The sequence below is a fragment of the Pleurodeles waltl genome, chromosome 2_1 (assembly GCF_031143425.1).
Source record: "Pleurodeles waltl isolate 20211129_DDA chromosome 2_1, aPleWal1.hap1.20221129, whole genome shotgun sequence".
Classification (NCBI taxonomy): Eukaryota; Metazoa; Chordata; class Amphibia; order Caudata; family Salamandridae; genus Pleurodeles; species Pleurodeles waltl.
The window spans coordinates 32,277,291-32,290,538 of record NC_090438.1 but is presented as its reverse complement, the minus strand read 5'-3'; positions in this window follow the sequence as shown (position 1 = coordinate 32,290,538).

Below are 13,248 nucleotides of genomic sequence, written 5' to 3'. Positions count from 1 at the left end.
CCAGGCTAGCTTGACTCCAGTGGCATGGGGAGCAATGGACCCGGGTCTGGACATACACTTCCCACTTAGGACGACAAATGCAAAAAGAACAAGTGATGGACAGCATGCTGAACAATGTCAAACATTCATCCTTAGTACAGAGATTTGGGCCTAAATACATTGTTTTTTTTTTGCTGGCCACACCATTCCAGTTTGGACCCAGCCATATGCAACTCAGTCTTGACCCTGCTCCCTATGGGAACAGGCCAGCCCTAACTACCAAACCAGTTCCTCCCTAGACCAGAAACACGCATCCTGGGACTGCTTTCAGGGTATCACCCTTCAGCCAGCTAGCTTGATTCCAGTGGCATAGTGAGCCCAGGACCCACGCCTGGGCATTCCCTTCCCACTTCAGACAGCAAATGCAAAAACAACAGATGATGGACGGAATGCTGCACAATGTCAAACATTCACACCCCAGCCACAGATCTGGGCCTAAATCCATTGCTTTTTTGCTTGGCTCGCCATTTTAGTTTGGACCCATGCTGAAGCTACGGTAGTGTTGTGGATAGATTATCTATAAGATCACTGGTAATGTACCACAACCTCCAAACAAGTTAAATCACCTACACAAATTGACCTCCACACGGACACTGGTACTTACACTGATCAATCAGATCTCTCTGATTGTGAGAAGGCAAAAGCTCATAAAAGGAAAAGAGCTTGGGAACCAGAAAAACATTGAGGGATCCCAGAGCCACTCCCAATCCCCTGGCATTTGACCCAGATTAATTCATTCATCCGAAGTCATCTCCATTTCCAGCAGTGGCAGAATACATCCAATCACAGCTATAAAAAGAGCAGAATACATCCAATTCTATCTACAAAAATGCTTTGATAAAGATGTCTGGAACTATTCATGTGCAGAGTGTCTGAGGGCAGATCTAGCATGCAAGGTAGCAGATACTCTGGACATTGATCCGAATTTGCTGGCTTTCATAAAGAAGAACTCACGCGACCCAAAGAAGGTTATAGATTGATCTTGGCGTGCTTGCCAAGTCACAATAAACACATCTCGAGCCCCCTTGAGCTAGAACTTGTCCTAGCAATCGAGACTGGAACATCAGTGAACCCTGATGTTTTAGAAGAATGGACGCGGAACGCTATCTGTCAGCCAGCTTGGAAATGCCAATTTTGCTACCTCAGCAGAGAGGTGCCGATCAATCCTGGTAAGAATTCACCCCAAATGAGTCAACCTAACTTCTGCCGGAACAAGGACCCATAGCCAAATGTCTCCTTGTCAGAGATCACTTTATAAAAGACATAGGAATATTTGTGAACACATTTACTGTGTTAGATAAAGCACAAACATCCCTAAAGAAAATATTCCAGCCTGGTCTTTTTGTCCAGGCTGTAACGAAGCTGGGGATGTTCACCTGACCAACAATGCTACCAAGGTTCCCAGAAAGGATATGGTGCCAGAAGGAGGGGGAGTTGGCAAGAAGGATCCAGAGGAGGAGATTTCTTTCCCACCAGATCAAGACAAGGTCGTGCTAAATACAGGAGAGGAGGTTACAGGGGAACCTTATAATTTAATGGAGGACCTGGCTTTACAGGTAAAAATGATTCCTTTATTGAGAGTGATTTGAGGGGCAGAGTTCGATTCTTTTTGCACAGTTGGGGGTCATGAACTCAACATCAATAGATTTTCGATAGCATTCAAGTTTTCAGGATAGAATTCGATCACACCCCACATTGTGAGTGATTGCCCAGACAACTACAATTTTCCCAAAACGAAGTGATTTTTACAGCCCCAGAAATTAAGGAACTGTTCTGCAGCAACATATTCCTTGTGGACAAGAAAGGAGGCACTTACATATTAGGACTGATCCTTAAAGATTTAATTATTATTGGGTACTGTACAGACATTTAAAGAAGCAAGGTAACCATTTGTTAAGGGATCTCTTGCGAGAGAAGGACGAGATAGTCCATTTGAACCTCAAGGACGCTTACTTAACGAACCCAGTATTTGTGCCCACAGATTTCCTCCAGTGTCAGTGGGGCGATCAATGGTGTGAGTATTTAGTTCTGCTTTTCAGACTCTCCTCGGTCCCCTGGGCTTACCAGGGTGATGGCACTGGTGTAAGAAAGTCTGAGAGCAAAAGGAGTGTGTCTAATAGTGTACGTAGACAATCTCATTATAATGGCACAAGAGCAGTCATAAGTGATATTGCATCTGACGAGGATGATACATATGCCGGAGGAACTAGGGTTTGTCATAAATGAGAAGAAGTCTGTTTTGACCCCGTTGCAATCAATAGAATTCTTCAAGTTCCAAGCAGACTCCTGCAAGGCTCATCTACAACTTCTCAAAATTCAAATGCAGCATATCAAAAAGGAGTTGAAGTCTGCCTTGAGCAGATAGACTGTGTCCTTACAGCCAATAGCACGGATAGAAGGAATATTAGCGTCCTCGATCCAAGCGTTTTTTCCGGGACCTCTTCATGACAGGGCCCTGCAACTTCTGAACTTCCAACATCTGAGAAAGGGCCTGCCATACTTAGACCAGACGACAATCTCAGAGATACAAAATGGAATTGGCGTGGTGGCTGAAACATCTGGGAAGCCTGGAATGGTAGGGCCATTTTTGGTCCCTAACCAGAAGTCGTGATCGAATGGGGCTAGCGAGCCAGATGCAACAATACCTCCACAAGAGGTTGCAGGTCTCAAACAGTGCAGCACCTTCACATCAATCGCCTGGAACTCATAACAGGGTCTTTTACCATTAAAAGCATGTCTCCAAGAAAGAACAATTGCTTCATATTACTCAGGATGGACAACATCTCAGCAGTGAAGTACATCAACAAGCAGGTGGGGACTCGCTCCAGAATGTTAGGGGAAATAGTCAAAGGTTTTTGACATTTTCTCCTCCAATACAGGATTTTGTTAATGGCACAATAAATTTCGGGTCAGCGGAATATAGTGGCAGATTGGAACTCCAGGTTCCTCGTGGACTCCAACGATTGGAGGTTGCATCCACAAGTCTTTCAACATATATGACTGTAGGCGGCGTTCCCCGAGATATTAAGACATTGCTACGCTGAGTATTTTCACACTTACTTTATTGGAGTTCTTAAGTGAGCTTCCTATGGAAGCTAGGAACAAAACTACAGCAACTTTGAAGTAAGCGTACTTCATTTACCATAATGCAATGGGGTGAACTGTGCCGGGGTGAGACGCAGCGTGCACCCTCCCCCCCTGTGTTTAAAAGGCTCCCTTGAGCCAATGAGCTGACAAGCTCACCTTTGTGCCTGTGGAGTAGTGACTTGGGGAGCATTTCAGCGATCCCAGATTAATTTTTTCTGCTGTCTCCTACTTCTGCTCTCTACTGATGAAGGGCTAAACCCAGAAACACGTGTTTAGAGATAACAGCACTACCTGCACCAACTTTGGTGAAAAGCTACAGCAACTTGGAGGTAAGCGTATTGCATTTACCATAATGCAATGGGGTGAACTGTGCTGGGATGAGAGGCAGTGCGCTCCCCCCCTTGTATCTAAAATAGCAATAAAGTTGAAGTACAAAACAATAAGAAATCACAGAATGATTTAGAATAATAGAGTAAAATTTAATACACAAAATTACAGTAAAATTGCAAAAATCCAATAAAGGGAACTAGAGTTACGAATTTTAAACATTTTAAGTAGTACTAGTGCCAAAAAGCTCGAAGTGCCAATGATAGTCAGTGGCCGTGGTAGACCAGGACTGAGGTGCATTTTGACACTGACCGCAGTGGAGCTCGGGTTGCATACATCCATCAGGTTCGCCTCAGTCAAAGATTATAAACATTGAATTTAGTCCTTGAAGGGACAAGCAACTTGTTACAGTGGTTGACTTAGACACATCATTCAAAGCCTGTGTTCTACAAGAGATCTAACAACACAGAAATCAGTCCTAAATAACCTGGTTTACTACATCTATGTCCACACGCTCATTTGGAGCCTTAGCAGATGCTCCTGTAGAGTTGCAGTGGGACCCTCTGCTGCCCTCCCAAGTTTCTCTTTTTCTAAGGCTACCCACCCTGTCTTCAGTTACCTCCCTTTTTTCTTTTTCCTATCTTTCATTTCTCTTTCTCCTCTTCTTTCCTATTTGGCCAAGTCCTCTTGTCTCTGCTGCGTGCTTTTCTCTTGTTCCTGGCAAGCTAATCTCAACTTCTTCCTCTGAAAGTCCCTGACCCTCTTCTCTTACTAAGCCTTAGCTTTCTGGAGTGCCAACTGCAAGTCCAGGGTCTCAGCCAGACTTACCTCCCCGAGCTAATGAATTTGGGAATTATTGTCCTTCAGTTCCCTTGAAAGAGGGAAATAGAAAGCAAATGTGGTGACACACTCAGGGGAACCTGTGCTAAAGAGTTGAAAGAGTCTGACACCTCAGCACTCCTTCTCTCGATTCTATCCCCAGAGCCCATCATGTTTCTTCACCACCATTCAGTATCTACAAACAGCCCTTAACAAAACTTACAAGAATTCTTCATCTTTATTTCTGGGAGCCTCCCGCCCTCTCCCCAGACACAGATGACAACTGATCTAATGAGACATTGTTTTCTGCAGTTGTTGCAGGTTTTAAGATGAATTTAGTTTTCTGTTCAAGACAATTGAAACTTGAACTTGTAGATGTTACACTCATTGCCTCCCACAGTCAGGTGCTTTTCGGGGCAGGGGAGGGAGCAGACCAGGGCTCCTGGGACATTCCTCCATGACAAGTGCAGCCTTTTTGTACTTGATTCTCAGGGTAGTGAGAGCGAGCAGCTGAATCCTTCTCAAGAAAGTAGTTTGTTGGACAGAGGCAGAGGCAAGAGGTCAAAACTCAACAGTCATCCAAGAAACATTGGCCCTCATTACAAACTTGGCGGGCGCTGCCCTGGCGGATTACAACCGCCGGGGTCAATGTGGCGGGAAACCGCCGGCCGCGGTCGTAATGCCTTGGGAAGCACCGCCAGCCTGTTGCCGGTGCTTCCTCCGAAACAGCCTTGGCGGTCTTGGACCGCCAGGGTTGTAATGAGGGCCATAATGACTTATTGTTCAGCCCAGTGCTTACTTTAAAAAGCAGTGCTTCAGTCGCAAAGCATACCATAACACTACATAGGACAATTAGGGAATTCAGACACAGAGTTGAAATCCTGTTAGTGATCATCCTTGAGGAACTACACTCTTCAGTATCCCCCCCCAAAGGGTTCCACAGCATCTATAAATACCTTCTATATCATTTGCCACGAGGCACTCTATAGAGACACGTTCAGTTCACTCACATCACCTCCAAGGGTAGATGCAACCATCTTTAGCAGTTTGTTGGAGGGCCACCTGCAGCACCCAGAACAGGAGGTGGTCAGGATGCCGGTAACAGAACTTACCGTCAAGACATAAGAAGGCCTGGTGGGGTAGTCCTCTGTGGTCTTCCTTTGGCATCATGTGGGCAAGTGACAGATCCACACGTTGGATGCTAAGATCCAGTCTGTTTTGACGTGAGAGGCTCCAGCCTTCCACACTAACATGAGAGCCTTGTTAGGATCCACTGATTATTACAGGAACGTTATCTTTAAATATGGGACCATAATTACACCCTTGATAGCCGTGACATCAAAGAAACAGCCTAAGAAAGTGATTTGGATTGCAGAGTGACGGAAAGCTTTTGAGGATGTGAGGGTAACAGTAAGTAATTCATCTGTGTTGACAGCTCTTGTTTCTGATCAACTGTTCTTTGTTTAGACTGGTGCATCAGATAAAGTGGTTCGTTGACATAATATCGAGATCAAAAACATTGCAATAGAAAAAGATTGCAGCAAAAATGTTGTGGTGAAAATATCAATTTCACACAATTGTGAAGTACAAAAATATTGACTACAAAAATATAGCGGCTAAAAATATAAACATTACATAGGTAACTACGTAAATTTAAAAGTATTTATCATTATAATAACTTTGAAAAGAGTTACTACAAAATATTACAAATAAAAAAGATGTCTATAAATGTAATATAAAAATTCTAAAAATCAGTATAGTTTTTCAAAAAAGTCAAATAATACTTAAAATTACATTGAAACAAACAATATAAAAATACATTAAAATATATTTAGTAATATACAATTAATATTAAGATATAAAAGTACAACCTATATATACATACATACAATGCAAAATTAAATAAAAGTCCACTCCCAGCATGCGAAGAAGTGTAAAGTCAATCTTCACCCCACAGGGATGTGGATTCGATCCTTCAGCTACTGACTGGAGCCCATCAAGGGTACGATGTCTTCCATGGGTCCTTCACAGTTCTCTGGGATCAGTCGGGGTCGATCTCAACGTGCGGTCTAGATCCGCTAGTTAAAGCCTTAGTATTGTCACTGCAATGTCCCAAACATCCTGGCAATGTTGGTGCCAGCAGACCCTTCTGCCATGCGGGGTTTCCACGGTACATTAAGGCCCAAGCGCAGGCTTCTCCAGTGCGACTGCTCACACCATTGCATCCCCTTCCAGCATACAAGTTCTCTCGGGTAGAACTGCCCACTGGATCTCATTAACGCCAACATTCTCCTATTCCTCACAGGGCACACTGTTGTTGGCAAGTAGGCAGGGGCTGGTGCTCCAGGATCCAGGTCAGGTAGTCTTGGTTCCCTAGGTTGGCCCTCTCACCCAGCTGGGAGACTAGCAGGCCTTTTTCCTCAGTCCTGGCACTGGCAGAATTCTTGCAGAGCTTCCCCTTATCACACAGCTCGTCTGGCTGGTTGGCAGATGACACTTTTTGGGGGTCTCAATCTCCCCTTCTAATAATCCAATTCTAGACACCAAATGTGATCTAGGGTCTGAATCTTCGACGTTTTATGGTGGGATTCTGCTTTCTCCTGAAGTGCAGACTTTTTTCCTGTTCTTTCCTCTGTCACAGCAGGAAAGACTCCTACGCTGATTGTCCCACAACACAGGGCATGGAGTGACCAGAGTCCACACCTGGATGTCAGCCACAGTGATTTGTGCATTAAAAGGTTAATCCTGGACTCCCCAGCCGTAATCTTTATGATTCTCTTATCAGCACCATCTCTTTCCTTAGATATGTCCAGCCCCCTTCACTGTGATTTCTCACTGAATCAGAGAGCAAGCTTTTGAAGTATAAAGGGGAAGCCTCTTTGTTCTTCCAGTGTGTCCCCCACCCAGCTCACAGAAATGCAGCAATACACAAACCTGTCTGGGGGAATTCCCCAACTCCTCACGTCTTCACCAGTAAGGCCTGGCCATCCCAAAATCCAGGGTTGTTCGTGTAATGCACCGCTGCAGGCACACTCACTCAGTGTACATACACAGCACACATAATGTCACCTTCATGTATTGTGCCACCACAGACACAATCACGTCAAGCACACACATTCAATCTCTGTGCACTGCTCAGTACTGCAGCTTCTCTGTAATGTACTGTGGTGTGCTGTTTGCAAACACACACACTGCCAGCACAAACACTCACAATGTGCACTCTGCACAGCACTTCACCCTTCATTTGTTCCACTTCTCGCAATCACACATCCACCAAGCACATTCTTTTCATAGAGCACATACTCCACAGCCCTACATCTATCATATAATGTATTCCTCACAAGTATACATCCAACCAGTACATGCACTACCCATACATGCACTGTACAGCACTGCACCTTTCTCAGGCATACACACATCCAGCGCATACTCCTTACTCCTGCACTGTGCAGCACTCTGTAGCTACCTGATGTGAGCCAAGGGTGAGTTAAGCGCACAGTAGTAGAACTTTGAAAAAGGTGGGTGAGCCTGTAGGCCCCACTCCAGTGACACACAGTAAAACTTCACGGCATTCTGCCACCACCGTGCTTGTGCTGCTTAACACCACTATGAAGGTAGCGCTTTGGACGCCCCTCCTGGTCCATCAAGACTGCAATCCGTGACAGGGCTATTTAGCGCTTGTGCTGCTTAACTCATGGTGAAGGCGGTAGCCTCCCACCACTATGAGGAAAGCTCTTTAGGGTCCGCTCCCGGTCCAACAAGACCGCTATCCATGGGACAGGCCTATGTCAGGGTGCACACACATGATCCGTGTTTACCTGTGACAACGAAAGTCAGCATTGGGGATACAGACAGCGGTACAGTTGGGAACTCGGGGCAAGGCTGCATGTCTTTTACAATGCAGAGGACTTTTCCATCTCAAACATATGTATATATGTTAAAGTTTGGTGAAAATGGCAGCAAACAAATACTGATTTATACTAACAAAACCCCTGAAAGTCACCAGTTCTGATGATCTCAAGTAAGTGTCACTTGTTCCCCCAGCATGCACAGTGCTATGATGTAAATTCAGATGTAGCAGTGGGGGCGAGGGGTGTAATACGTGGGGTAATCAGCAGTACATGGAGAGGGTACAAGCGACAGTTACTTTAGGGCATGTGTTATAGTGCAGTTGTTTTGGTCGTTTACAATGGTTAAACCAACATTTTCATCTAACTATAATGTCCCTTTAACCTTTATTTTTTTCAGTGCATTTATAAGGTTTTTATTAATGTACAGTAAGATATTGTTACAATTCCTAACTATAATCTCACTTAAACCTTTGTTTTTTTCAGTAAATTTCTATGCCTTTTTTTTAACGTAAAGTAACATGTCCATCACCTTGTGCGGCGAGGGGTTAGGCCCTGGGGCTGCACCCAATTACCCTGGGCGCCCAACCCCCGCTACATATCCTTTGACTGTGCGCAGTGGAGGGTTGGGTGCAGAACCTGGTCCTGCACCCAACACCCTGCTGGCCCCCAACCCCAGCTGCACGCAGCCAAAGGGGGAGGGAGGGCAGGGGGAGGGGGCTGGGCACCCAAGGACCTTTATTTTTATTTTTTATGCAGTGCCCCAGATCAACCACAATTCTCCAGTGAGCCGCGATGAGCATCATAGTGAATCCTTGAAATGGTGAAGCATTTTGTTTTGTTTTGTTTTAACCTAGTTGGTACCTATCTGGGACTCACCACCATGACCCAGAAGATGAGGGTACATCTCCCATGCCTCTACATATGTTTTTTTTTAAATCTAGTTCTCAAGTTCTGAGATGGTTGCCACCATTTTTCCTTCAGTTTGAACCAGCCAGTCACAATGCACGGTTGCCCTTGGGTGGATCCTCTTGGTTTAGTTACGGTCAAACAATCACAACACAGCAGGATCCTATGCGCCAAATATACAAATAGTTTGAACCTTAATTCTCAAAAACTACTGAACGGGTTTACACCAAATCACCAAAAACATGCTTTCTGAACCAAGATCCAGCTTTCAGCCAAATTTGTTATAATTCCATTCGACCACTTTGGAAGAAACTGTGTCGAATTTCCCTATGGAAACTTGCATGTGAAAAACGTGTTTAGAGACTTCTCTTTTTTTCTCGACCTCAGCTTGACGGATCAACCTGAAACTTTCCAGGAAGGAGCAGGGGTGGACGAGACTGATTTTTGGAAGTTATGTATGGATTTGTTTAACGACAACAAACTTATTAGCAAAACAAAAATCCAGTTCCTATGGAAATGTGGTCCTAGCTATAACTACTATATACATATGTATATATATATATATATATATATATCACCACTCTTTTCGCTAATTCCCGGCCATATTTTGTGGCAAGCTCCCAGCAGGGTAGCAAACCCTTACAACATCCGCTACCTGCTATTTTATGTCCATTAGGACGCGCAAAGAAACGGCCGCGGCTCCAGTGTACACAGCGTGTGTATTTCAAATCAATTCCAGCAACAAAAATAGAGCCCAATGCGTTTCGGAGCACAAGCTCCTTGTTGGCAGGACATCCTGAAAAGGACGGAAGACCGCCCTTTTTTATTTTTAAATGTTGGGAAAATCTGCAGATGGGGGCTGGTATAGTTAGGTGTCCCTACCCTGCCCTCTTTTCTTTTTTTTCACTCTTTTGTGGGACTCACAATGGCTGCCAAAAGTTCCTTGTTGAAGTGCTGGCCGCCAATTAGATATCAGCACAGGGACAGTTGGATCCGCGTCCCTAGATATCAATATTTTTTAAACTCTAATATCTCCAAAACTACTGAAGGGATTTACACCAAATCACAAAAAGCATGCTTCCTGAACCAAGAGATAGCTTTCTGCCAAATTGGGTGTAATTCCGTTCAGTGGTTTGGGCTGTAGTTAACATTTCAAAAATCCCATTGATGTAGAAAAGGGAAAACGTGTTTTGGGACACCCCTTTTTTCTTGGCCCCTGCTTGATGGATCCCCCTGAAACACACAGCAGCTGAACTTACCAAAGTATAAGTTTTGAAAATTTCATGAAGATTTGTCAAACGGTGCCAAAGTTATTGGCAAAACAAAAAACGCTCTGTCTATGGAAAAAATGGTCCTAATTATAATTACCTACTGGCGACCATGAGTAATATAAATATATATATATATATATATATATATATATATATATATATATATATATATACCCACACACAGACACGCATTCATATATAGACTCGTATATATATATATATATATATATATATATATATATATTGCAAGTTATAGTGCATTGAACCAAATTATATGAATTAAATATAAAATACTAAAACACATAATGTAGAAAATGAATAAAATATTTACCCTATAGGAATAAAAACGTAATAAAATAGATTTTAAAAATACCACTATATTTCCTGGAAAGCCAATAGCCCAAAACAAATTAAAATAATTAATAGCATACGCAAATATAATACAATCACAATTAATAAATAAAAAACATTTGTACATAAATATTTACAATTTGTGTATGCAACACAATTGCCATAAAATCTACTTAAAACAATTACTTCACACAAAAAATAAATAATTAGAAAATGATTGGCCAATGAAGCACACTAAAAATATATATGTAGCGTATTGAAGTGTGTAGCACTTAAAGGGAGATTGCAAACTGGATTACAGCCCATGTTTGTGCTGTGTGTATATTGCATTATGCCGTGTGATTTAAGAGTTGTTGATTATTTAATTCATCCAAAAGATAAGCACTGGGCAGGAAAGCATGTCGTGTCTGTTGCATGAATGTTATGTTCTCTGCTTTTGCCTCCCACACTACCTCCCTAATAAGCCTCGCTATCTTAAGAGTCAAGTGTGGAAAGGGTTGTTCCCAGCCCAGTTTGCAGATCCATAGTAGGATGGACCCCAGGATACCAGTGGCACCACCAAGGCTGCTGTCCGGTAGCCCTTGTCTGCCCTCTGGCTCCCCAAAAGGGGTCTATTACCTGCATGAGGTAAGATGTTATCTGAGAAGAGAAGCAGGGCAATTGCATACTTGTTTTCAAGCCATAATGCCTTTCTCTGGGCATCACCCATTTACCAAACACATGAGCTAGGCGCATACTAGTAGAATTTGCAATGCGCATACCACACTTTTGCACTAAAATAAACATAAACACATATGCACTAGTCCATGACTACAGACGAATAATGACATTTAGGGCCTGATGCCACAATGAGCAAGTGTGCACTATAAAGGGCTACTAATAGGCGTGCAAGACAAAACACACGCATCTCCTAGCATTCTTTTAAGTATGTGAGTGAATGTGTTCAGACTCAAGCTGATTATGGGCCTGATTTAGATTTCGGCCGATGGGTTACTCCATCACAACGGTGATACATATCCCATCTGCTGAAATAGAAATCCCATAGGAAATAATGGGATTTATATTTTGGAGGATGGGATATCCATCACCATTATGATGGAGTAACGGTCTGCTGAAATCTAAATCAGACCCTATATGTCAATGCATATGAAGGTGCATTGATAAATGATCAAGCAGGGCACTGGTCTTAGGCCTACTTTGGCTGTGCAGCAGTGTGCAAAAATGTGCAAACATCAGGTACAAAGGGCTAGAAGCAAAGTTTGGATATAGAGGGAACAGCAGCAGCTGTACATCTTTCTGTTTTTAGACTGGGTTCTGTGTCTTAAACAGACATGAAAGCTCTGAATCCGAGGTATTGAATATAGATTTATTTATCTGAGGTAATGGGGAAAAACAAACCCTGGGGATCATCAACCAAGCTGAAGAACAGCAGAGGTGCAGTTGTTGTTAAAGTCAGAACATGCTCTTGGTGAACAATGCATCAATCGTGTGATAATAATCAGGTTATTGGTGCTGCAGCATGAGTTGGAGAGCCAGGAAGTATTGAATTAGGAGATGTCGAAGGCATAGCATAAGTTGGTTGTGCTTGTGGCAGTAACAACGGTGTACCATCAACAGCAGACGTGATGATGGGCAACTGCAGAACCCCAAAAAGTGAACAATGAAGATCCAGTGGTTGAATCCTTTCCTAGTGATCCACAGGAAGCACACCTAGATGTTGCAACTGGATGTTTTCAACAATCATATGAAATCAAGTGATGCATTGAAAAAAGTGGTCTTGCTTCTGGCAGCAAAGGCTTGTGAAATCTCAAAGTCCAGTGCTCATCCAGATTTAAAAGTAGTTCACATCTCAAGTAGAAAGCAATAGCATGGCGACAGTGCTGCTTGTCGAGACGGGGCCACTCACCTGAAAAGCAGGATATCTGCAGGGGCGATGGTATGCCCCGATCTCCTGGAACACCTCTCGGCGCTTCCTGGTGGACACAGAAACCCCGGCAGGTGTCCCAAAAGGAAAGGGGAAGTGAAAGAGAAAGAGACAAAACACTGCCACGTCTTGCCGGTCCAGCCAGGCACCCTGTATATTCAGAGGGCAGGTCGTTGTTGACAGAGTGATAGTAGAGTTAGTGCACTCAACTTCCTTGAAACTGAATCTCTCTGATATGGGCACGGAAGAGGTAGAAGAACACCGGGATGCTCCAGCACTTTCCTTGGATAATAACAACTGTTGGCACAATTACTAACACTGCATTACCAAAAACCCAAACTGAGTACCATAACAATAAGTACTGTGACACTAGGGCTGGCTTCACAGAGATTCACTGTTGCACATTACAATTAGAACTATGGTTGCACTTATCATGCACAAGAAAGACAACCAAGGGCATTAATTATATCCTGTATAACTTTCCTGCATGCATAGGGTTAAACTAAAAGGAACAAAAACATTCCAAGAAATACAAATGCCCACTCTGGGTTTAAACAGTTAGGGTGGCACAGTTTGGTTTGGTTTGATTTTTTGGGGGGGGGGTGTACTTGAGCTCAAGCAGATTTCCTGAAGCATATTTAGGCAAGTAACTAACAATAATAATGTGGAGTGT